General features: G+C 46.1%; 1 long non-coding RNA gene across 2 annotated transcripts; it reads left to right on the top strand.

Moving 5' to 3' along the window:
* The first annotated feature begins 544 nt into the window (after positions 1 to 544).
* On the top strand, positions 545 to 10,785 carry LOC125943056 (uncharacterized). 2 transcript variants are annotated; one of them, XR_007465520.1, is made up of 4 exons: positions 545 to 1,618; positions 2,753 to 2,854; positions 5,813 to 5,948; positions 10,691 to 10,785. It is a non-coding gene; the product is annotated as an uncharacterized LOC125943056 (long non-coding RNA). The 2 variants fall into 2 exon arrangements; XR_007465519.1 differs by having other exon boundaries at positions 894 to 1,618; positions 5,813 to 5,935.
* Positions 10,786 to 25,304: the final 14,519 nt, after the last annotated feature.

Consider the following 25,304-nt stretch of genomic DNA (forward strand, 5'->3'; position numbering starts at 1 on the left):
TGGTCACGTCTTGGAAAAAGGCAATCGTCAAGGGTCGCACGAGGGCAAATAAAGAAGCAAGAAACAAGAATAAAGCGGACTTGCTTTTACCCAGTCAAGGGTTCGTGTGCTATCGGCCTTTTTTCCCCGGGCTAAATGCGCGTTCGAATTCCCAGCCAATTTTTCATACTAAAGTAAGCGCTGTCCTTGGGTGCTAAGTTGAAGCAGGGTAAATTCCATACTTGCTATGAAAGATTTTGAAGGACCGTGGTTAAAGTAAGCTGACGTGGTGAAAAAAAAAGCAACAAAACGGCTTTTTTGTAGGGGGGCGAAAGAGGTTTATGGGCTTCGGATTTAACTGTTTAACCCTACTAAAAAATCCTATTTAAATTCAAACAGGGTTATACAGGTTTAAACGGGTTTTAACGGGGTCCTGTTTGGCAACATACAGGTGTAAACAGGACCCGTTTACACACAAACAGGTCTGAACAGGGTCCTGTTTGGCTTGCAAATAGGTTTAAACGGGACCCTCCCACACAGAAATAGGTCTAAACAGGGGCCCCATTTAGCGAACAAACAGGTTCATACTGGGCACTGGCACCAAACAGGGGCCTATTTGGCCCGCAGGCAGGTTTTAACAGGAAACTCCGACACAGAAATGGGTCTAAACAGGGGACCCGTTTGGTAGTTAAACCAGTTAAACTGGCTCATAGTGGTCCCACTTGCACCAAAAAGGTCTACTTGTAGCTGTCATGCTCGATTTAATGCTTGAACTATTTACGGTAAAATTCGATTTGAAATTGGTACACACGAGCGAGCGCTCCGCAACACCCCAACGACAGCCGCTTCGCGTCGGCGCCGGGGCACAACCAACGGCGCTGCCAAGCACAGAGAAAAAAAAAGAAAGAAAAGGTTAATAAATAAGAAGAAAAAAAAAAAAAACAACAAATAAGCCAAAACGGGATTTGAACCCGCGTACCGCAGATCTCATGGCAAGCGTCGTAACCACTCGGCCACGCAGCCCCGCAGATCCGGCGATTGCTGTCCTCACTATTGAAAGGAATGTGGCTGGAACCCGCCGTATAAGATGCATGATATCGAAATACTACCACAGAACACCCATACAAACTACCACATACTACGCCGTCACGATACATGCGGTCACCAAAGGGCCGAAAGTGGGCAAAAGCACGAAAGCATGGTCGCTTTCGGTGCCCCCAGGAGGCGCTGCCACTGCCCCAGGGGCATGACCGTGCTGTTGCTGCCTGTTGCTGTGTGTGCGCGCTGCATTGAGGCAGGTCGATGTGGATGTTTAATCGTGTGTACGCTGTGCCGAGAGAAAATGTCGTGCCCCTTGTGTGCTTTGATGATCACCTAACCCCTGGGACCGCGTAACGTAGCTCGCAGTAGCTTTTGCGTGGTTCGCCGATGTCGATTATCGTAGTTATGGCCCGCTTGCGCTTTCTTTGTTCCCGGCCTCTGATAATATCGCATCGGATCACAGTGCACGGAACAATTTGTTGAGCTATTACGTGCTGTAGTTCATCCGCAATTCAACAGTGTTTACGTCGGAAGGATGGTCGTGCAGTCGACGCCGCGACCTGACATGAAGGAGCGTTTGCCGACTACGCCTAGAAAGGTAAGTCCGGCGCTTGCGCGCATTTTTGTAGTCAATGGTTCGTGAAGTGTGAATTGTTATACGGATCACGAAATGATTAGTAAAGCGACCACAATGATAAATGTGTTTTTCGAATGTTCGTTCATGTCGCAGTGCACATTTAGCGAACAGTCTCACAAAAAATGTCCTGAAACGTATTGGACGTTGCCAGGAGCTTTATCATGTATTTACTTTCTGCTATAACGTATGCTAACGGTGATTGTTTGACCTGATTGGTAAAGAAAAAAATCAAGCAGGGAAAGTTACTGCTTGTGTACGTAATTTCTGTATAGGTATTTCTAGAAATACAGCCTTCCGCATTTGTAACTATATTGCGCGAGCGTCGATCATGGGCCATTTTAGAGCCTTCAACGGCGATACTTAGCGAGACCGACAAAAGTAAGCAGAGGCGCATAAAGCACTCTCCAGCGCAAGCGTCATCTGCTAAGCTGCTATTCTCAGGACGACGCACACCCATTTCATAGTATGCTGGTGCGATATAGTTAAAAATGCGGGAGGCTGTACGTCAGCTAACGGCTGCGCGAGATGGTACTAGATTGTTGTGTCTGACGCATGGCCAGATTTTAGCTTGTACGCGAATTCTACTACATATAGTGTCGCCAGACAGGCTGTATTTCTTGTGTTGGGTGTCCTGTGTGTTTTCGTGTGCTTGTAGATGTTTATTTCAGAGAAGCCGAGATTACAACAGCCGTGTTTCTTTTTCATCGAATTTTTTTTTCTGCTGAAAAATAGAGCGTTTGTTCTTGGGGTAATTTCCAGTGCATCGTCCTTCGAGACAATGCTTTGTTCCACCGCATAAAGAAATTCGATTTGGAACACTTCATGTGCTAAGGAATTTTCTTCGTAGTACAATTCACATTTAACTTCCTACAGATGTGCGTTTGTTTGAAGCTTTTGATAGATTTATGTTTGCTGCAGTTTCATTTCAGTTAAATAACCGCTTGTGATGTAACAATCAGATGTTTGCACAACCAGATGCAGCTTCGTGTAGTTTGGTTGTATGAGACTTTTCAGAATGTAACATGATCTTGTTAACTTGCAAGCTTGCAGTTTCAGCAGGGATTACAGTAAATTGGAACATTTCTTATTGTTTAGGGATGTCAAGATTTCGTGAACCAGAGGCACCGCATAGGAACCTAAGACATTTCTGCAGCCGGAACAGCACGGCAAAGCATCTGATCTGCATGCTGCGACAAGGTGTGTACAAAATGGTCCCTGCCACTTACACAAGCTGTAGGTTTTGTTGGTATAATTCATACCTGTCAACTCTCCTGAATTTTTCGTATTTTTCGTGAAGATCTCTAACGAGCATACCAGAGGGGGCACTTGCGTTAGGCCAGTTTGTTCAGATAAATTTCTTAAACAGGCTAAATCGGCAGCAGCAAGAACACTGCAAATGTGCTCTGGTGATATAAACCAGTGTTGTAAGTTCTGGTGTTTCAGTTCGCTGCTGCTTCGTGTGCTGTTAAATAATGGTTAATTATGTGTGTATCAATGCAACAGTGTGGGTGCTGAGAGGAAGCTTTAAAAAAATGTGTGCTATCTCGCCAATAAAAAATTTTTGTCTGCAGAATTTTTACAAAATATAAAGTTCACAGGTTGGCATGTATGACATAATGTACAGCACTGTTGCTATGAGTATGCTATATTCATAACTTGCTGTTTCGGTCTACTTGAATTGCATATTTTGAATCTGGCCTACCTTCATTTTAATCAGTTCATTTAAGTAGCCTCCTCTGAGTTAAATGTAATTGGAGGCTATTGTAGAAATTCATGGTGCTCCCTACTGACTGCATTGTGGCAATTTCTTTAGGGACCATCTTGTGAGGCATGCATATCCTTTCATGTCTTGCTATGATTTGCCCAACAAAAGCAGCAGGGCTTTGGTTACCTTTGTTATTACGCATTCTTGTAGACTTCTGTTTCTCTCTCTTCTAACATATGTGCATGCGCAAATTCTGTGTTCTTAATTATATTTCTGTAAGTTGACCTAATTGTGTATTACATTTAAAAAAAATTTGGCGGGAGCGGGGTTATTGATTCCCATAATACTAGAGAGAAGGGACCTCAGACCAAAAGGCCACAAAAGGTGGCTTAAAGTGTTCGAAGCTCAGAATTTAACATTCTATCCCCTAAAGCACTACCAGTATGAAACTGTTTCTAATTGCTTTGTTTTTATAACCTAGCTGCCCGATTTGCAGCCACATTGCGAGAGAGTATGTTTTTTTCTTGTTTTGTTTGAGTTCTTTTGTTGAATGTTCTCCTTTTTAGTTCAGAAATTTTTTCCTACCACCTCATGCAATACTCCAACTGGAGCCTATGAGGTATGTTTATAAATAAATAAGCAAATTCCTGAGGCATGCAACAAACCATGCAAATCAGTCCCTAAAAAGCCATAAAGAGGATCTATTATTTTCAGCAGCTGCCTCAGTCGTACTGTGCTCACTGGCGCACTGACAAAAACCATTGCAGCAGCAAAGCACTACTCTAAACATTTTCCTTTCAACATTTTTAACTCTCATATGCTGTCTTCTCCAAATCGTGTTGAGTGCATCTGGAATGTTTCGGCAATTGTTTTTACCTGAACCATTATGCAAAGCAATCATGCAAAGGTTCAGCTTGTTGACTGTTGCTTATTTATACCTAGCCTGATCTGTGGAGTTGACTGTATGCTTTCTTTTTTTTTTGCATACCTGCCATGGTTGCTTAGTGGCTATGGCGTTGAGCTTCTAAGCACGAGGTCTCGGGATGAAATCGTGACCATGGCGGCTGCCTTTCCAAGGGGGTGAAATGCGAAAACACCTGTGTACTTGGATTTAGGCGCACGTTAAAGAACCCCAGGTGGTCCAAATTATTCCGGAGTCCCTCACTACGGCGTGCTTCATGATCAGACTGTGGTTCTGGCATGTAAAACCCCATAATGTAATTTAATTTTTTTACACAAGAACTAAGGTTGCTTTTAATGATGCCACCTTTTCACATTACTGCATAACCACAAGTTTGTCGAAATAATTGAACAAATGTCATCAGTCTTCTGTAAAAGCAAACTTGTCTTGTACAGCAGCTCGAATAAGCCATTTTCAGTGCAATAGCAGGCTTAGGATGTTGCTAGAAAATTGTGTCGCATAAGGATGTGCTGCATCAGAAGGCACGTTTCTTGTTCATTGTATTCATTCTAGCATTATCTCATCTCTATGTTCCTTTCAATGGTATTCACTGTGCACACATACTAAAGAGATAAGGAACATCCACAGTGCACGCATACCAAGGAAGTCACAGTCAGACAGAGAGCGATAGAGCACAGCACGCTTTCACTCTCTGTCTGTCGCTTATTTCCCTCACGTGAGCACCACCAAAATGAAGTTACCGACTTGCCCAAGCTTCAACTCTTGTGCTTGGTGTTTTTTGTCTACAAAATGCCCATAATCAAGTCATAGTGGTGGTGATTTTCGCATGTATGGAAAAGGCTTATTCAATTCCAGAACAGCTTCATTTGTTCTAGGCATAGTAAAGAATTTGCCAGTGTTTATTTTAAAGGCTGAATTGGTCGAAAACTATTGTAGTATTCCTAATGGCACCCTTTTGCATTAAGTTTGTGCAGATGCTTGAAGCTTGTACTATGTTGATGAAAATAGAGTTGAAGCTATAGAAGCATATTTGTCAAAATGTAGTGAATGCTTCCCAGTAGAAATCTGGAGTTATGCTTCCTGGGACACTTATTGGTTAGCCTTATTGGGTAATGCGATTAGCCTTATCGATGCTATAATGTTGCAGGATGGCCAGCGTTACAAAAAAATTAACATCATTGTAAGAATACGTGTTCTGCAATAATATTAGGATTGGCCCCCCCAAGTGACAACGCTTGCTTACACTGTATCTGGGATAAACCAGGTTTACTCAGCTAGACAGCCATCCGTGCATGAGGGGGAGGGGGGGGCGGCAAGAAGGGGCTTTCGAGTAATATTCAAGTAGATGGCTTATACATCAGATCTTTCTTACTGTGCATGCTATCTTGCTCAAAGTCAAGTTAGCTGTGGGTACAATGTCTGCATTTTATTACTGTTTATGCCTAATGAAGGTTGCTTTGTTCATAGTGTCACTTTCTATATTGTTTCTCTTATGGCACTAAGTTCACTTGTTTTAATGCTGCTATAGGTATGGCTGGGCCTGGTGATGAAGTGTAAGCAGAACATGCTATGCTGCGAATTGGTGCCAATCTTCACATCCGAGTTGTTCCCACGACAGTCAAGCACCACTGTGATTTGCTTCATTGGCAAGGTAATATACTATGGTGAGCTTGCACCTCAATATTGGTATTGAAAAATATGTCAAGTAAAAGACACAAGAGTTGGCCTTTATGAGAGATACATTCATGTTCTTTTTTTAAAGAGCTCTTTTAGCACTGTTCTTTATGGGCATGTTTTCAGAGGATGCTTATACTCCTTTCTTACAAACTGCCATGGAGCTAGTTTGTGTGTTAAACTAACACTCTTTCACTAAGAAAAAGTCCAGTTTTTACTCGCACAGTGATATGGTGCCAAGGACGAAAGGGGTGGAATGGATCAATCTGAATGCATGTTGCTCACACAAATACAAAAAGGGAGCATGGCATGGCTAGCGCGATTTGTTTTACAGTGATGATAAGCAGTCTCAATGTCTAATAATTCTATTGATAGGGAGCTAACACACTGGTTCCCCGTCATTTGAATAAAGAAAGATTCACATATCTCTGAAGCACTCTGGTCCTTATATTTTGCCACATTCAAGTGGTTTTTAAATATGGGTGCACATTGCACTGAGAGCAGTGCAATACTAATGCCAACTGACCCACACATCAAGTTTGCGTGGTTACGCAGCCTGTCATTTATACATTTGGCTTGTTTAGCCAATGTAGCATCTACTGCACAATAATGGTATGTGATAGACACTGCACCTGTGTACTCTATGCTTTTTTTGCATTCAATTTTTTTCACCGGTAGTGATGCATGCCTTTTCAATATTTATGTGCCTACACAACAAGCCAAGCTTGTTCTTGGCCGAGAAAGAATTCTAGGAAAAGCCTACGTGCTGCAACTTTTCTTGGAACGAAACTAGCTTGGCTCGTTGGGTTAGGTTAAATGGTTCGATGGGTTTTGGAGCCCATACGGGTTCCTTGCTCACACTAAGACACATAAGCTTGTAGACTGTGCTTCTGTAATTTGTACAGCTCACTGACAGTGCAGGTGCAGGCCTCATGAAAGTATGAAATTTTTGTTTATGTAGCTGCTGTCAGCATATTCTATATTATCATTTGGTCTTATGCATATACTGTTTGCTCTAAAAAAATTGAATTCTTGAGTTTCACATGCTAAAACCACGATATGATTATGAGGCATGCTGTAGTAGGGGACTCCGGAGTATCCCTTGAACCCTTGTTAACTCAAACTCTGATATCTGAACATATCAGTTAAGTCGAAAATTTTTTCGTGGCTCGGTATCGACTTTATGTATATTTGACCTCTTATCTAGCAATGCTTCTGTGCTGTGCTTCGGGTATCTCGAAATCTTGACTGCAACACTGTAGGGAAAATGTTATCACCCAAAGGTTTCCATACGTTGTACGCAGCTGCGATATCTCCAAAAGTTGCAAGATCGCAAGTTTGTAGCAAATTCTGCTTCATTCCATGCCACTCTTGTCATCCACTGTTCACGACCGGCAGAGATCTCATTGGTAATCCGGGCAGAGTGTTTCTCTGACCCCTGACAAAATGCAATGAGCATGATAAGGCCTCCCGCTTTTTAACTATATTACATAAGAACACTATAATATGGTTGTGCATCATCCTGAACGGGACATCGCATTAGACGACTTTTGCACAGGATAGTGCTTGGTGCACCTGAGAGTACTTCTACATGTCTCGCTGATTATTGCGCCTTAGAGGTGCTAAAATGATGCGGGGTGGACGCTCGCACAATATGGATAAAAATGCGGGAGGCTGTACACCTGAGCACCACAACATACATGCTCATGTGTACGCATAGAGTTGTCAGCTTGCTCATCTCCTGTGCTCTGTGTTTCTGTGTGGATCTGCGCGCTAGGCCATACCGTGTGCTGCGCCGAATGTTTGGCACGTTATTGGTATTTTTTTCATTAACAAGTTCAGGGCCATGATCTTGTAGCAATGCGTTGTCTGATGCAATTTCTAATCGTGCTTCGTCAGTTGTCATAGTGACACTGTGCCCACGTTATCAGTACGGGTTTGATAGAACATCGTATAACGGCGCTGTGTGAGAACGGATCACAGAAAGAATGCACAGAGGACAATCGCCGAACTTCAGCTGAGGTTTACAGCAGAAAAATTACACAAGCAGCAGTTTCTGCGCAGAAACATTGGACAAAATACCGCCATGGCGCACATTGTGTCGTCACGATCACAACAGATGGTCATGTCATACAACTCTATGGAACATCCTGATCTGCGCAAGATCAAAGACACATTTGTACTACACGTTATGCAATCAAGTTACGCTCTTCAAGCCCGCCAACTTGCAAACCTTTTGCAAATATGTCTCTTCTCTTTTTGACAAATTAAGTGATGCGGTGCTAATGCAACCTTCTCCTTCCTTTTTTCATGTGAAATGCCTCAAGCAATTCACTCTCTTTTTGATCCTTAAAACTTCCTAGTATACAAGTGTCGTCGTACACTGGAGTGCAAGGACACCTTTTGCAATGGTCAGCCGAGTGACCCCCTGCTACGAAAGCCGGCACGGATGCTCGATGCTCCCTCAAATGGTCATTAAAACATCTACCAGTTTGGCTGACATAACACCTGCCACAAGAGAGCGGCTTGTGGTAAACCACCTCCGCCTGGCAGCGTACGAAGCCCTTAGCATGCTGTTTCGCACACTTATGTGAAGTGCGTGCACTGTTCACTGCACGGCAAATTCACCCCAGTTTTTCTGAGCGGAGAACACTATGGGAAGGCCGCACTTTCCGGCCACTTTCTTCAAGTGGTGGGAGAGGTGCAAATAAGGCACCATTAACGGCTTCCTTGACCATTCTTTATCGGCTCCCCTGCTCCCCACACCAGACCTTACTTCACCAAATAGGCTTTCAACAACAGAAGCGATTGTTTCACCAGGGAAACCCGCCTGCTTGAGCCTCTTGGTTGTTTGCACTCCGAGCTTTCTGATGCTCACATCACCATTCGAGCGCGGATCTGATACTGTTCAATGCGATGTCTCTTAACAAGTTTTGAGTTCCAATAATCCCATAGTCTCCTCCGCTCGGAAAAACTGGCACGAATGTGCTATGCCGGGAACAGTACACGCACTTCACAAAAGAGTGCAAAACAGCATGTTAAGGGCTTCGTACGCTGCGAGACGGAGGTGGTTTACCACATCCCGCTGTCGTGTGGCAGTTATGTCAGCCAAACTGGTAGATGTGTTAATGACCATTTGAGGGAGCATCGAGCATCCGTGCAGGCTTTTGTAGCGGGGGGGTCGCTTGGCTGACCATTGTAAAGGTGTATTTGCACTCCAGTGTACGACGACACTTGTATACTTGGAAGGTTTAAGGATCAAAGAGAGAGAGAATTGTTTGGGGCATTTCATATAAAAAAGAATGGAGAAAGTTGCATTAACATCACATTATTTAATTTATCAAAAAGAAAAGACATATATTTGCAAGAAAAGGTTTTGAATTTCGCGGGTTTGAAGAGCGTAAATTGATGATGGGGTATAACGTGTAGTACAAATGTGTCTTTAATCTTGTGCAGATGAGAACGTTTGTAGTGCTGTATGACATGATGACTTTCTGTTATGATCGTGCTGACAATGTGCACCATGGCGGTGTTTCGTCCAATGTTTCTGTGCAGGAACTGCTGCAGTAAACCTCAGTTGAAGCTCGGCGATTGTCCTCAGTGCACTCTTTCTATGTGCCGTCCTCACATGCACCGTTATAACATGTTCCATCAAATCCATACTGACAACATGGGCACAGTGTCACTATGACAACTGACGAAGCACTATTAGAAACGGCATCAGAAAATGCATTGCTACAAGATCGTGGCCCTGAACTTGTTAATGAAGAAAGTACCAATAACATACCAAACATTCGGCACAGCCCGTGGCATGGCCTAGCACAGCAGGTCCACACAGAAACACAAAGCACAGGAAATAAGCAAGCTGACAACTCTATGCATACACATGAACATGCATGTTTTGGAGGCCAGGTGTACAGCCTCCCCCATTTCTAGCTATATCGTGCGAGCATCCATCACGCGTCATTTTAGTGCCTTTAAGGGACAATAATCAGTGAGACCGGCAGAAGTACTCAGGTGCACCAAGCACCCTCCTGTGCAAGAGTCATCTAAGGTGATGTTCCCTTCAGGACGACGCACGACCATATTATAGTGTTCTCGTGCAATATAGTTAAAAAGCAGGAGGCGGTACCTTCTCATGCTCATTGCACTTTGTCAGGGGTCAGAGGAACACTCTGTCCGGATTACCAATGAGATCGTGGCGTAGAAAGAAGCAGAATTTACTACAAACACCATCATAACATGTTCCATCAAGCCAGCAACCAACTAGCCCATCTAAGTCTCATAATTATCAGTATGGGATAAACCAGCCAAACGTATGCTAAAGCCACTATTCCACAACGGTATTTACTTTGCTGGCAGAAAGGTAGCTTCCAAGTAATTTATTAGCGTGACGTGTCCATGCTGCTTTTTAAATGTGTATTTTATGCTTGTACTACTTCTGTTGCTTTAATACTATTAACCGAATGAATGATGTCTTTTTGATTATAACACTTGTTTCAGTGGCCCGCTAATTGTGACAGTTTATTCTACCACAGTAATGCATGTTCGCTTAGAATCATAGCCATATTGCCTGAAACCAGTTACCATTGAATGAGATTTGTTAGTATCTCCTATATTCTAAATGCTTACCCATTCTTATCTGTGTGAACATACGCAAAACTGCTTTTGCCTTTGTGTGAACCTGTTGCACAAGTGAAAAGAAATTGTTGGCTTTTCTTTACTTTTTCAGGTGCCCTGCAAGCTCTCACCAAAGCAACACATTCCACTGGTTTTCTGTCAGAGTACCATTATAGAATTTCGAATAAACTATGCTTGTCAGATGTGTGACATGCCCCGTCTTAAAATCAGAGCGCTTCAGTAATAATGTTTGAATGGGTGTACATAAAAACACACGTAAAGTATACTTATGTATTTCTTTTACAAGTCCTCTTCACCCGACGTTTTTCCAACTTAAAATTACGCTTTGCTGTACATTTGTTTTATGCACAAACCATTACAGCAACACAACACTGCAGTAAAATGAGTACAAATGATAAAGCATGCAGTACACCTGCAAGAATTACATTTGCATACTTGTAGTACATATGAAAATGAGCTACCGATCTTTTTCAGGTTGCATAATCTTATAGGTCATACATGTCAAGCGCACTCATAGGTCACACAAAACTCGTTCAAGGCTGATCTCAAATCTCAGTGACTTATGTTAAGTGACATCGGACCAGTCTAAAGAAACCTGGCTCAAATAGGGAAATAAGTAGGTTCGAACAGGGTCAAATGGGAGTGGACTAAACGGGGACAAACAGGTCTGGGCTAAATGGGTTCAAACGGGGGCAAACAGGTCTGGGCTAAATGGGTTCAAACGGGGACAAACAGGTCTGGGCTAAATGGGTTCAAACGGGGACAAACAGGTCTGGGCTAAATGGGTTCAAACGGGGACAAACAGGTCTGGGCTAAATGGGTTCAAACGGGGTCCCGTTCCATAATCCTATTTGATGAAACCCGTTTGAAATCAAATAGGATTTTTTAGTAGGGAAGAGACACGGGAGAACGACATGGGTCACGTGGTCTGCCTCGGAAAATGTTTAGCATGCTGATTTTCGTTTTTTACTTGTTTTGTAATGAATATTGCCAAAATAAAGAAGCCTAGCTTTTTCACTGCTGTGCCACAAACCCTTTGTGACCCTTTGCTTCCCTTATAGCAGGGAACAGCAGTTCACAGCTGATCGAGAACACTGCGTTATCGAGGACGCCACAAAACATTCGTAAAACAAGTAGCAGCAGCAGCAGTAGCAGCAGCAGCAGCACCACGAGAGATAGCAGCACCACAGAGAGATAGCAGCACCACAGACAATCTTGAGATATGCCGTCGAGCGACCTCGTTTTTTTGGGCAAAGTAACAGCGTTTTAACGCAATAGCGTTTAGGGCCCCGTGTCGCAGAAAATCCGGCGTCGGCAACCGGCGTGTGATCCCGGGTGGCGGAGAAAATGATCCAACCTCATCGACCGCGCAGGCCCTCCACATGGTGCAAGGTTTTGGTGACCAAAAATTGAATTTCTCACAGTGAAATCCGTCAGAATAATGGCAAAGTGCGATTTACCATTCAGCGTCGGATCCGCCATCGGATTTTTTAGTAATCGGCGTCGGATTGTAACTTTATTGTGCGAGAAAACTTCATTCTGCTACGAGGAACCTCAAACATTTTAACCACACCAGACATGCGCGCGTCGGAGCAATAGCAAACAATTATTCAAATAATAAAAAAAGGTGCTAGGGCCTTCACATTTTATTATAAGACCACTTACATTGCCACTGGAAAAACGTCTTTCCAGCAATGCATTTCAGTTTAAAAGTGAAGCCGACTTAAAGGGATCGGTGTAGGCTTGGTGTTTGTAAGCTGGATTTCCACGTTCACTTTTGCAGTGAATGAAGCCTACTTGCCCTATGGGAACGATGCGATGCGAACGGGTCCAGATAACGCTATCGTGGTCTACTCTTAAAGGCGAAGCTTAAGCGTCCTCTATGTTTTTCTGGCAGCTTCAGGAAGTTTTTTTTGTTTCAGAAGACATTGTTCTGGATGAAAATAAAATGGTAGTCCATACCTTGGGCGGCGTGCGCTTCCACGGGCATCTAAAATCGCCAAGTCGGATGTATATTCCAACCATACACAGTAGGACAGTTGCACGCAGCGAAAAGTTGTTATAAATGAAGTGTCCGCCATGGCACTTCTCTGAAAGAGCCAGTAGTCCCCGGCGTCATAAAGGAGCTGTAAAAAATAGAGTTGCCTTTAGAAATAAAATAGCACTGCTTATTTGGTGCCGAAGTAAACGCTAATGTCACATTGTAGCGACGGTGAACAACCAGTGGCACAACGCAAGTGGCGAAACTAGGAGCTTGTTGGTCGAACCTGTGCCCGAGAAAACAAGTTGCACAATGGTAACGGCGATCACACTGGTCCATCGTAAAAATCTGGGGCCAGATTCACAAAGCTTTTCTTTCGAAAGTTCGTGTTGGGTGGTCGCCTTCGCTAATGATATGTCTCGCATCCGGATTGGCTAAAATGATTTGTTACGAAAAATGGTAGTGTAAGAAGCTTTTAGGTAATTTCGGCTCTTATCTGCAAGTCGAGCGCGTCCTCTTTTACACATGACTGGTTGAAGGTCCCAGCGCAATCGCTGGTTCCCGCGTGCCTTCCAGAAATTACAGCGCTTATCGGGTCCCGTGTACAATCTGAGAACACAAGGCTCGGCGAAAAACTTAACCAACACAGAGAACGCGCGTTCACATTCAAGAAACTTCGGATACAGAATGACGAGTCTTGCACTGTGAGATAACGTTAACATTTGAAGGCTGGTGAAATATGGTCTCTCGGAAAATCACAAAGATCTGCGCGTGTCACTATTATGCAAATATTACGGAGCTTATCATGAGGCAAAACGCAAGCGAAACTTGAGGTGAGAACACATGGCATATTTCTGGCTTCCTTATTGAGGCCTACATTTTACCCAATTAAACAACTATTACAAATAAATAGAAAGTCTTCACCGCGGCGGTTTACTTTGCTTGATCTTGTAGAAATCTCTACCTCTCTACCTTCTTAGCTATTGTAATGTGTCCGCGATCTTTTTCATCCATTTTCATTTTGGTGCGGTTTCGGTTTTTAGATATTTGCCACGTCTATACATAAAAGGTTCAGTTTCATGAGCGTGCTTGTGTCACCTTTTCTGCTTTGTGCCCGTTCTTTACACTGATAGATTACCAGGAACGATATTTCCTTTGAATGTGTTGCTTCATTTCTTGCCAAAATATAATATCTGCTGCACGCAAGCGTATTTTCTATACTGTAAATACAGTGTAAAATGCATTTTCTCGCACAATCGATGCATCTTTTTTGTTAGAATCTAATTCAAAGGCGGAGGGGTAAAATTTTTTTTGCGAGGCCACCACACAGCGCATAAAGCTGGGCACTATCATTGCGTGCTAAAACCAGCTACCAATGAGCCAAACACAAAAAAGAAGTTACTTCAACGGGCCGAGTTCTATTTTCAGATTCGGAAACAATTATTCTGAATCCGAATCTGTACTTGAGGACTACGCATTTCCGGCATCCTCAAATTCAGTTGCTTCGGCCTATTACAGGTGGTCCTTGATGGCTTCTAGCGAGTTTAGACGCCAGTTCTCTTAAGCTTTTAATTACATCGTCAACAGAAATCGCTCTCAACACCACGGGAATTCACGGGCACAACAGTTCTGCAGACGGCTTTTTTAGTTTTGCCTCCTGGCGTCAGGCTGTGATCACCCTTGGTCACTTAAGTAGCGTCCTCCGCCTGCTGCTCGCCGTGAAGCTTGTAACCGGGATGCCCTGCTATTAAGGTGAAAGTCTTAAGTGGCTCATGCCCCCGATGGCCTTAAAAAATCCTGTTGTAAGGTCCAGTGGTACGAAAGTTGTCATCATCAGCAATGGCTCATACCCCCTTAAGCAAGCAAAAATGCAATGGCTCATCCCTCTCGTAATGCAGAGGCTACAAGCACTCAGCAAATTGAAGAGAACATCGCTACATTCATTGAAATCACGCATACAATATGCAGAAACGTGGCGTCTAGTCGAGTGATACAGAAAAATTTAAACCCCCTCCTCTACCGGGAACAGGGGTGCACGCGAGGCTTGTCCAACCCTAGAGAAGGGGTTGGTTAGCTTTTTGAGCGTTGGAGACGTTCACGGGCCCGCTGCCGTCTTTCAACGCAGCCTGCTCTTCGACAGAACGAACCAAACGCGGCCTCCCCTTCAAAATTTCGAGAAAGGGTGCATCGCTAGCCGCACCGCCCAAATTCTTGGACGATACGACCACCGAGACCGCCCGGAGACGCGTATCGCAATCTGGACTCCGGCCCATACGGGTCTACGTGGTAATGAGGCTGCCGATGCCTCAGCCCGCGCGCTTAATCACCGCGCACCGCCTTCAACATCCGTCGCCTGAGTTTCCAGAACCCAACCCGGCTATCAAGTTTCGTAAAATCACGCAACTTTACAAAACCAACTACGGCTGATTCCCCCCCACCCGCCCCAGGCCTAACCAAAGCAGAGGAGCGCTGCCTCCTCCGGCTCTACACTAATACGGTTCTGTGCCTGGCAGTACTTCAATACTTTAACCCGACCATCACCGCGGAGTACCCGCACTGCGAGTGCACGTTCTCGGATGTGTTCCACATGGTGTGGCATGCCTCTCTAACCCGGCATATCCCCCAACTTCATACCCCCCTACCCGAGAAAGCTCGGAGGCTGCCCAGCTCGGCTGCGCTACCTTAGAGGGCCAAAGAGACCTCGTGGCTAGGGCCCAAGCTTCTTAGGAAGCCACAGGCGTCCCGGAGCAGGGACACCCCCCTACATTTTGTAAGGGAGCGACCCTTAAGGCCGACCGCACTTCTGTCTTTGTATATATGATAATAAATGGTTTCCACCACCACCACCTGAACTGGCAAGAAACGGCGGGCGCGAGGCGAGTGAACACGCGATCACAAGTTTTCCCTCCTCCGGAGGAAGTGGACGCCGAGCAGGGGTGCAAGCAGCACACCCCTGCACACCCTGGAGCAGGGCTGGGAGCAGCAAATACGATGTTTCGAAGAAGAAAATAACTATTTTGGAGCAGCATAGAAGCAACCAACTTGTAGTTGTGTACCAGAGAAAGTGAGCTTTGGAGCGGTTAGCCATCCCATGAACATTTAAATGACCAAACTTTTCCTGGTAACAAATACAAGTGCTGAGAGAGAAAACATTAAGTGCCAAGGTGAAATTTCTGTGGAACATTCTATGCTCTCCATGCCAAGCAACTTAAAGAAATTTGATCAATATGCAACTGTAAGGAACTGTAACGGTAGTACAAGTTGTAGGAACAACAGAATAGCAATAAAAATCTATGTACTATGAGCATAACAGGCATGAAATACATAGCAAAAACGAGTACTTCCACTTGAGCTTAAATAAACACGTACAAAGCAGCTCTAAAAATAGCTCAAGTAAATCGCATGGGATGAAAAGCTAGTTTATACCAAATCAACAAATAACTGAAAAAACGAGCACTGCCACACGACACCATCATTGTTTTCACAGTATTATTGCGATAGCAATTATATGGACACTTCAACCGGATTTCTGCCGTCGCCGTCGTCGTCGTCGTCGCCGTCACCGTGAGGTTCCCTATAGATAAAATCTTCGCCGCGCGACGTATGCCCGAGCGAAAGCGTGCGGGGACGCGCGCTATCACGGAGAGCGAACGCACTCAATCACCCACGCGCAAGCAAGGAAGCGGGAAGCCAGCGCCGGAGGGAGCGCGGGAGGGGGGGGGGGAGCACTTCTACTTTGCCAACAACCGCGCTCGTCGCTCGCTCGTCCGCACCGTCTCTTATCTCCACACGGCTCTGACCTTTATGCGCCGTGCATTCGCCGCTCAGTTTCCGTTGAAGCGACAGACCGCACGTACCTTCACCCGCGGCGGCGTATGCGCTCGCTGCCAGCGTTTTGACAGTCGTTGTCTCCAGTCATTCAGTGTGATCTATTCATGTTTGTTTGTGCGCGCTCACACCACGCTTGTTCATTCAGTTAGTAATAGTCGGGCCACATTTTCCAACGCACGCTACACATGCAATGCTGCCCGGATCGGCAGTGCAGCACTACAGGTGTGTCCCTTCGCACGCGCTGCCCACGGGAAGCGCTTCTCATCAACACCACCGTTTCACACGCGCCTTCTCGTGGTCATCGAGTCTCTCTTCATGTCGGTCTACTTACGCCGCAGCACACCTGCTTACTTAATCAGCTCATCTTTACTACAATTCTTATTGCTGCCAAAGCCGCTCACCTTACTTCGTATGACATTGCTGTGTTGCTATCGCATTCATTGCTTCGCCCTTAGGGCGAAACTGTGACATTTTTTTTGTGTGTCATACATTACATGTCAGCAATGTGTCAGTCTAAAAAAACAAGTCTTACTTAAAATGTATTCTCTAAACACCACAAATATCTCTCTGAGTGAAATATAACGCATCTTATTACCTGCAGAAATATTGCAAGTTGAAAATTGTACTTTCAGGTGCAAAGCACTATATGAAGCTAACAAACTAAAATGCAAACATAAGGTATGGGCAAGCACAGCCGGCTACTGAGTCCCACGATCATTGTAGCACAGAACAGCACCCACATTTAAAACATCACACCTCACAACATAACATCACAACAAAAAGGCGGAAAGCAATACAGTCAGCATCTGATTTTTCGGACTCCCTAGAGCCCGCGAAATAGTCCCAAACATCGGGCAGTCCAAAGCAATGAATGTATGCCTTTTACTGCTGCTAAGGGCTCAAATCGCTACAAGCACTTCCGAAAAAAAGGTTTTGAAGGCCTGCCAGTACATTTATGAGGCATATCAGTGCTCGTACTGTGACAGGAGACGGTGGGTGCAAGCGTGTGTAATTAAGGAATACATACTGGGTCCCGTGAAAATCCTACTTTTGCTAAGCTTCGCCGCAATACGCGTATGCTTCACCGCGTAACAAACATGTATCGAGGCGAAGCTGACTTTCGGGGATCGGCATTATGCAACGCGCCGTGCTTTCTGAGCTTCGAAGCCAATCGTGAGGTTTACAAAAGAGGAGTCAGTGGCATTGCTGACAGCGACGAATTATTTCAATGAAAAACACGGCACCGAACGGCGAGAGCCTTAATAGCGAACTTCGAAGCAGCAACGCCTTACGCTGCCGCGGTGGTGGCTACGGCTGCCAGCGGATCTGCGTGCGAGAGCACCGGTTCGAGGCGGCGAGATAATCCAAATGGTGGCGGTGGTGGCGTTGATTAATGCCATTTCGGACCTGTGGTCACGGCACAAAGTCCGGAAAATAGCGCGGCAAAGGGTTCCTGCGTCCGCAAGTTGAGACGTTCTTATACATTGAATCTATGGGCTACATGGTGGTGCCGGGGTGCCGTCTGAATTTTCGGGCATGTTGGACATGGAGGCACCGCTTGGGAGCAGTTTCTGCGGAATAATGCGTTTTGAAGCAGGATGGCGCAGTAAAAGCTGATTGGCGCAGCGTGGCGCAAATGGCGCAGCACTTCCACTCCTGACGCCGAGCGTTTGAGAGCCTCATGGGCCCGCTGCCTCTGCCGTTGCTTCAATGCAGCCTCCTCTTCGTCAAAACTAACCAAACGTGACCTCCCCATCTGACGGCCAGGTCTGAACTAGCGGGAACCGGCCGGCAGGAGGCGAGCGAACATGTGATCACACACTTTCCTTCTTCCAGAGGGAGGGGACGCCTGTGATTGGGTGGGATTGTGATTGGGCGGCTTGGGTGTTTTCGCATGCCAACATCTACACCGACGTCGACACGAGTAAGGAAATAACAAGATTCGCTTGAAAAAAAAAACATGACGTTCTCAATGGCTCATACCCCAGTAAGCAAGCAAAATGTGCAATGGCTCATACCCCCGCAAGGCTGAAGCTACAAGCGCTCAGCAAAGTGAAGCGAACAGTGGATACTTTCATGGAAATCACCCATACAACACACAGATCATACGCCTTAATCCCCTGCTGGGAGGATGCAACTTAAAATCGAAGAGAAGCGTCGTTAGCGCGTGTCTGGCTCCGCTATATGATCGCGCGAATCCACAGCTAAGCGTGGAAAACGGGCCGAAGAATCCGAACTGCGAAAGCAGCAATGCGAGGATACATTGTCATCACTTAGCGCATTACCAAGTGTGCCGCCTTCACGTGTCACAGGAGTGTGACATGCTGCCGAACTTTTTTTGAAAGTCGCCGAGCATCGATCATTCTGCATAATTTTAGTTCATACAGCTTGTCTTGCTGGTAGCCTTCAGATTCTTTGTGCCGCTGTCTCCAGCAGCGGATGAGTAATCCACCGCCACCAATGTGCCTCCGCAGTTCACGGTTGCCAATCTCCAAAGCACACTAAGGGGCTTCTAGCTTGAAGCGAGTAGTGTAGACTGCATTCCGCCGCAGTGTAACACGCATCTCTACTTCGAGAACTCCGCGTGTGTGTCAACAAAGCCAACCGCCCGACAAACTGACGTACAAAACATGGCTGAATACCTGCTCTGTGCAGACTGCGTTGGGTAGTGCTGAGAAACATCCTGCGTTTGCGCTCGACCATCACCATCATTATCACTTGAAATAAAAGCCCAGGCCATCGCTCCCGCTGCCGAGCTGAAGGAGATCGTTATGCCTCGAGATATACAAGCACACGGGCATGATTCTATATTCTTCGCTGCATCGGCAGCCTCATGTAGCTGAGCACAGTAAAAAATACTTTGGGCTGCTATACACTAATTAGGGCATGGCAGCATTTTCACAGAAAATTACTTCACGTAATATGATTCAGTCTGTTTCAATGTCATCTGACATACCGCAATGAATTATGGGCTTTTACATACGCATCATATACCGCCATAGTCTACAGTCTTCAAAATTATAATAAGCGCGTCTGTATCGCAAACAGCGAACAGCTATCGAACATGCAATCGCGCAGGCAAGGTTCCTATTTATTTTCCTTCTTTCGTTTTACCGTTAGGTTATCGACGCGTTTACACCGAAGGATGCAGCCGCGTCGTGATATAGATACGCTGCAGGCATAAACAAAAGTTCCTTGGATTCAACTGCGCAAGTCCAGCCGGAGGTGGTTGAATAATTCCTGGTTTATCTTTTAGAGACATTGCATCAAGCGAGCAACGTAAGCCCGGTCTAAAATGCACGGCAACGCTTGAAGCCGCTAACAAGGAACTCGAAACGTCAGAACGAACATTGACAGTGTGACGAGACATTCTTATTCGACACTCGCATCAATATTATGCTGTAGGAAATGATCGGTGCCCTATAGATGCTGATCTGCGGTTTAAAAAAGCCAGTGGCATGGACAGCGACGAAAATAATTGACCTTGTAGGCTTTCTTCTGGCTACGCTGCAGTAGCCTCGACTCTGGCGCGCTTAGAAGCGTATCCTGTGAAGCTTGCACGTACGCGTTGCACAGGAACAGTATATGTGCAGCTTTCTTCATCAGTGTCAATGCAGCTACCAGTACAGTGGGCTCCCGCGCCAAGAGCACGAGAATTCGACGAGCGAAGGAAACTCCAAGAGACGCTGGAGAACCCCTGGTCGGGTGGTTGGAGTAAGGCAGCCGATCGACGTCGCACATTGGTGCAACCGTCCGCAACTGTGATTCGGATCGTTCGAGCACAAGCATGTCTGGTCGACTGTGGATGCTCACGACGACGGTAGCCGAGCGGCGCTTGAACATGGGACATGGGCTGGATTAGTGCGCTCGCAGAGGCTTCCTCAAAGCACAGTTTGCGCAGACAGAGACGTGGGTATAAGAGTTTAGGGCGGGGGGAAAAGTACGCATATATGGTGTTTTGCGATTGCGTAGACACAAAGCGGGGCTAAAAATTACATTCTGTGGATTTGCGTGCCAGAAACACGATGTGATTATGAGGCGCGCATACTAGGGAATCCGGATAATTTTGACCACCTGGGGTTCTGTAACGGACACCTCATGAACGGTACATGGGGGTTTTTGATTGTCGCCCTCATCTAAATTGGATCCATCGCCCTTGGGCTTAGAAGCACCATGGCAAAGCCACTACACCACACCTGTGGGTATAGGGCCGAACTTTTGAGAATTCCTTCTAGGTCGCAAACGTAATCAACACCTGATGACATAGGAGTTTTGACACGGAAGGAGTAGCTGGATGTCATAGCCTAACTAAGCACAGGAGTAGCGCAAGTCCTTTCAGAGTGCAGCTCTGATGCTAAACAAAATGAGAGGCTGATGGAACATTCGGTTCTCCAGAGAGTCATGAGTCATAAAGCAGGACTTGAGGTTTGATTGAAATCACCCAAATTGTCCATTGAACTGCGAGTGTCAAGCAGCCTTGCTGAAACTGCTGCAATTGTGGCCATTGAGATGTCAAAACGGGCGTAGCCAAGAGCCATCGTGTGTAGCGCCTGATGCATGCTAGTGTGCAAGAGTAGCGCTAGGATGGTGACAGAGGGACGACTAGGTATACGTTCACCATTTGAAAACGGGCATCCATACGGTCGTTGAAAAGCTTTAGCCGAAGACACGAGGAGGTGTTGAAACTTAGAGCGTTGGCATGGCAAGCAGTAGGAAACACAGTCGCGAACTTGTGCGTTTAGCCTAAGCCAAATCAAACAACTGGCAAGACGTTTCTTTGTCGCGCGGATTAAAGCTTGAGAGAGATTTTGGATGGGCTAGTAAAACGTCGGCAAATTGATATCGGAATGAATGATCACTACCGGTAAAATTTTACAGGAAAGCGATATACCACTTGGAGTCAAAACCACCTTCTCTAATCGAAGGAATGTCGATGAGTTCGAGGGGATGCAAAGTTAAACGCCGTCGTGCTGGCGACTCTTGAATAAGTCGGCGTTGATGAAAACGGCTCTAGCGGTGGGCTGAAACTGCATCGGCGTGACGCAGGACATCGTCTGGACACAGTCATGGTCTTTGACGTGACGAAACGTGGTCTTAAGCTGCCAGATGTAGCTACTCTCACGTGGTGGGTGACAGAACGCGGAGCAGCTCATGGCGTGCGCAAGGTCTTCAGATGTATAAGGACAGTCTGTGGACGGCCCTCAATAAAACAGCGAAGGTAAAGCGCATTGAGATAAACAGCTAGTAATTCACGGCCAAATATGTTGTAGCGGTTCTGCGCAGGCTTTAGTTGCCAGGAGGAAAACAGCTGCAGAACCAATTTGACGATGACTGCCGACGGTAATGCGTTTAGCATTTAATCAATATAGCTACACAACTGCTTGCTTCTGTCGAAACGAGGTTTGTACGAGGCGTTTACTGCAGATGTCTCTGTTTTCGCGCTTGCCTAAGAACATTCGGTGCCATCTGTGCAGCAGCCATGAAGCCTGCGCGTAGCCTCCGAAATACATAACGCCTCAGTGCGTGCAAATCGTGGGAAACACGTAACGCTGCAACCGGGCTCGTCTTGTCTTTTTTCTGCACATGCTGCGTCATAGGCTGGAGCTGCCGAGAAGTCCGCGCGTGGTCTCTGAGACGAAAAGTGTGGCGCGCCGTTGCGGGCGAAGGCTGAGATTTGTTCTCTCAGTTGCCACGCACCAAGTGGCCCACACTCAGTGATCCAAATTGGCGAGAGGTACAATGAAGAGTCGCACATCCCTAGTGCATTTGTGGCGCAACCTGCTAACGCGTCGGGTTGTCTCCTTGAGGAGCCCTTTTGACGTGGGTGCGATTCCGTCCAGCATTGAAGAAAATTAACCGACATTGGTTTCAATATATAGCGGCACATTCCAAGTGGAAATTACCTAGTTACCCAAGTTGGCTTCAAATACTTTCATTGAAGAGCGGCACACACCTACTAGCACATACCTAGTGACCCAAGGTGGCATGAATTAGTTTCATTGAAAACCAGCACACACCAAATGGCGCATACCCAGTGATTCAAGTTGGCGTGAAAGAGCTTGAACAGCTGCACACACCCAGTCCCGTATCTACCAATGCCGGCAACAAAGAGGCTCGTTGAAGAGCGGCACGTATGTACACATAGCCACATACTCATTCACCCAAGTTAGTTTCGTGGTTGTTTTCGAACCCTGTTCTCTCAGCACCGAAGCCGATGCGCTACCCATTCGACCCCACACTATGCAGTGATCCCGGTAGGCGGGAAAATGGGTAGATACAAACATACATGCATATATACACATAACCCCCGAAATGTGCGTGGACAATGCAAACGCATTAAATGTGAATCACGTCTACGCACCATCGATGAACTGCTGCAGGCAAGCGGCAACAGCGGTATTGGAAATGCCATTCGTGATGGCAGTTCGTCGGGTTTCGGGTGCCTGTGTAGCGCACCGGCGGGGAGGGCTGACTTTGCTCCGGTGAAAGCTTTAGCAGCCTCATTGATCGACGAAACACTTACTTATGCTTGCAGCCAGGCAGAGCTTCTAGGGGATGCGGGCACAATCGCAAAAAAACATCGGTAGAAATTGAGGAACCCAAGAAATTGACGAACGGTAGAAGGCTGCGGAAAATCGTACATAATGCGAATCTTGGACGGCAGTGGTCTAATGCAATCGGCATCGACTACCTGTCCAAGGAACTCGAGCTTCCTACGACTAATTTGGCTCTTGGCTGTTTACCATTCCTCGACTGTCAAGGTGAGAAAACAAACACTGCAAGTGCTTATTTATTAATTACCTGCATCGCCCCGTAGGGAGTTAGAGCAGGGAGGTTACAGACTTAACTAAATACATTAACAGATTATTTCAATGCGAGGAAAAAAGCATCATTTTCTGTGATGTATACAATGCTCGATGGCAAACTGTTCCAATCTCGAACAGTTCTAACAAAAAAGGAATGACGGAAGACGTCACTGTGGAAGAGCTTATGTATACAAAAGTGTATACAAATACCAAATGCAGGCTGCGGGTTTACACAATGCCATAGACGCTGAAAATACTCGCTTGCATTTGGTAGTTTGAATGACATCCGAAGGATTTCAAGAAGGCCAAATGGGTCAATCCTAAACAGGATGGTTGCAGCTTGCTGCGCTACATTGATATCCTGAATGTTTAGTAGTGGTTAGCGATGCACTCTGATGCTATTCAGTGACTCCAGTGGGACTGGCACTTTGTGAAGCGCTGATGCCCAATTAGTGCAAGAAATGCAAATGATGTCGAGTGTCAGAATGCCTTGAAACTACGTGCGTGAGATATTCAGCTTTTTCTGAAAACAAGCGAGGGGAACCGAAGTAGACTGGTAGACCGAAGTCGATGGACATGTTGTTGGGATCTGTTTGAACTACGGCTTCACGTACGGTTAGGTGGCGTGCGATGGCATTCCGCTGTACAAACGATGCGTTGGAGGCGGTCGCACGGGGAGTGGAGAGGAGGTTGCGCTGGCGAAGAACAGGCAAGAATACGCTTCGTACCCGCATTTTGACCTGTACACGATATGGCTGTTGCGATGGTTCTGGCGGCTACTTTTATATCTGTGTCGGCCCACGCTGCAAGTCCGACCAAATCGACAATAGAAGCTGTCGCCAGGAACACCTCTGCGTTAGCCGAGAGCCGTTGTAAGAGCAATGCGTGCAGGCTGGCGTGGTCAATAGATACCGCGTTCTTTCTGAGCAGCTGTCTCATGCGGCTAAAAAGTAGGCTAGAGTGGCGGTCTCTGAGTTCTTGAGCTCACAGAAGGTGCTGGATATGAGAACCCTGGGAAGCTGCTGTGCTCTGCAGCAGCGTTGCTTTCAGCACGTCTGAGGCGTTGACATACAATGGGGCATGCAACAAATCTGCTAGTACTTCGATTGTCGTAGACGAGAGCGCGATTTGCCTTTAAGCAACCACGGTGAAGAATTATGGCCGCATTTCTGCGGCAAAATGGCGGTGACGACCAGCCTGGAGTGCTCACGACGTTGCTCGGGAAGGTTGTCGCCACTAGAATTTCTGGTGTAGATAAATTGTGTAGTTGTACGTGCCAAAGCCACAATCTGATTATGAGGCAGGCCGTTGTGGGGGACATCGAATTAATTTAGACCACCTGGGTCCCTTTAACGTGCTGCTAAATCTAAGTACACGGGTGTTTTCTGAATGACGCCCCCATCGATACGCGACACATCATCCTTTGGTGGCTTATGGTGGAATAAATCACAACTTCCACACCATTAGTAGCAAGTAAATATATTGTGAGCGCAGTTTGGGCATGTCGTCGTCATTTGTACATGCGGCTCATCATCGTCTTTTGTCTCGGCCGGTGGTTTGTCTCTGCCTCGGGCGGCTGCTCGGCAATAAAGGCATCGCATCGGTCGAAGTCTCACAATATACTCAATCTTGATTTTTATTTCTTTTACTAGTCTAGTTATTGAGTTAATGGCCGGGATGTGCGGTGTGCATCTGCTCGTATACAGGGTGTTTTTTAGCAGCACCAAAATTTTTAAAGTTAGGAAAATATAAAGCTTGGTCACGTTATGTTTGCCATTCGAGTGTAGGGATTGGCGGCCTCTAGATAAAGAGCAATTTCCGCACTTACGTGCGTAATTAGCGAAGTTAAGGTAATTAACTGTCTGGTTACCAAGAATAGGTGGCTACAGCCCATGAGTACTTTGGGGCCCGTCCGCGACACTACCTATCCCAACGAACAAATTTTGAATAGCAGAGTTCAAGTGGGAGCTGCACGAACCATTAGTTCCCCTTGGCAGGCTCCTTGAAACCGAGACTGGCCGCAAAAAGAGCGTCTGTATCGTCGATGTCACCCCCCCCCCCCCCCGTCTTTCGTCACGCCTTCGAGG

This window comes from Dermacentor silvarum, chromosome 2 (assembly GCF_013339745.2).
Source record: "Dermacentor silvarum isolate Dsil-2018 chromosome 2, BIME_Dsil_1.4, whole genome shotgun sequence".
Lineage (NCBI taxonomy): Eukaryota > Metazoa > Arthropoda > Arachnida > Ixodida > Ixodidae > Dermacentor > Dermacentor silvarum.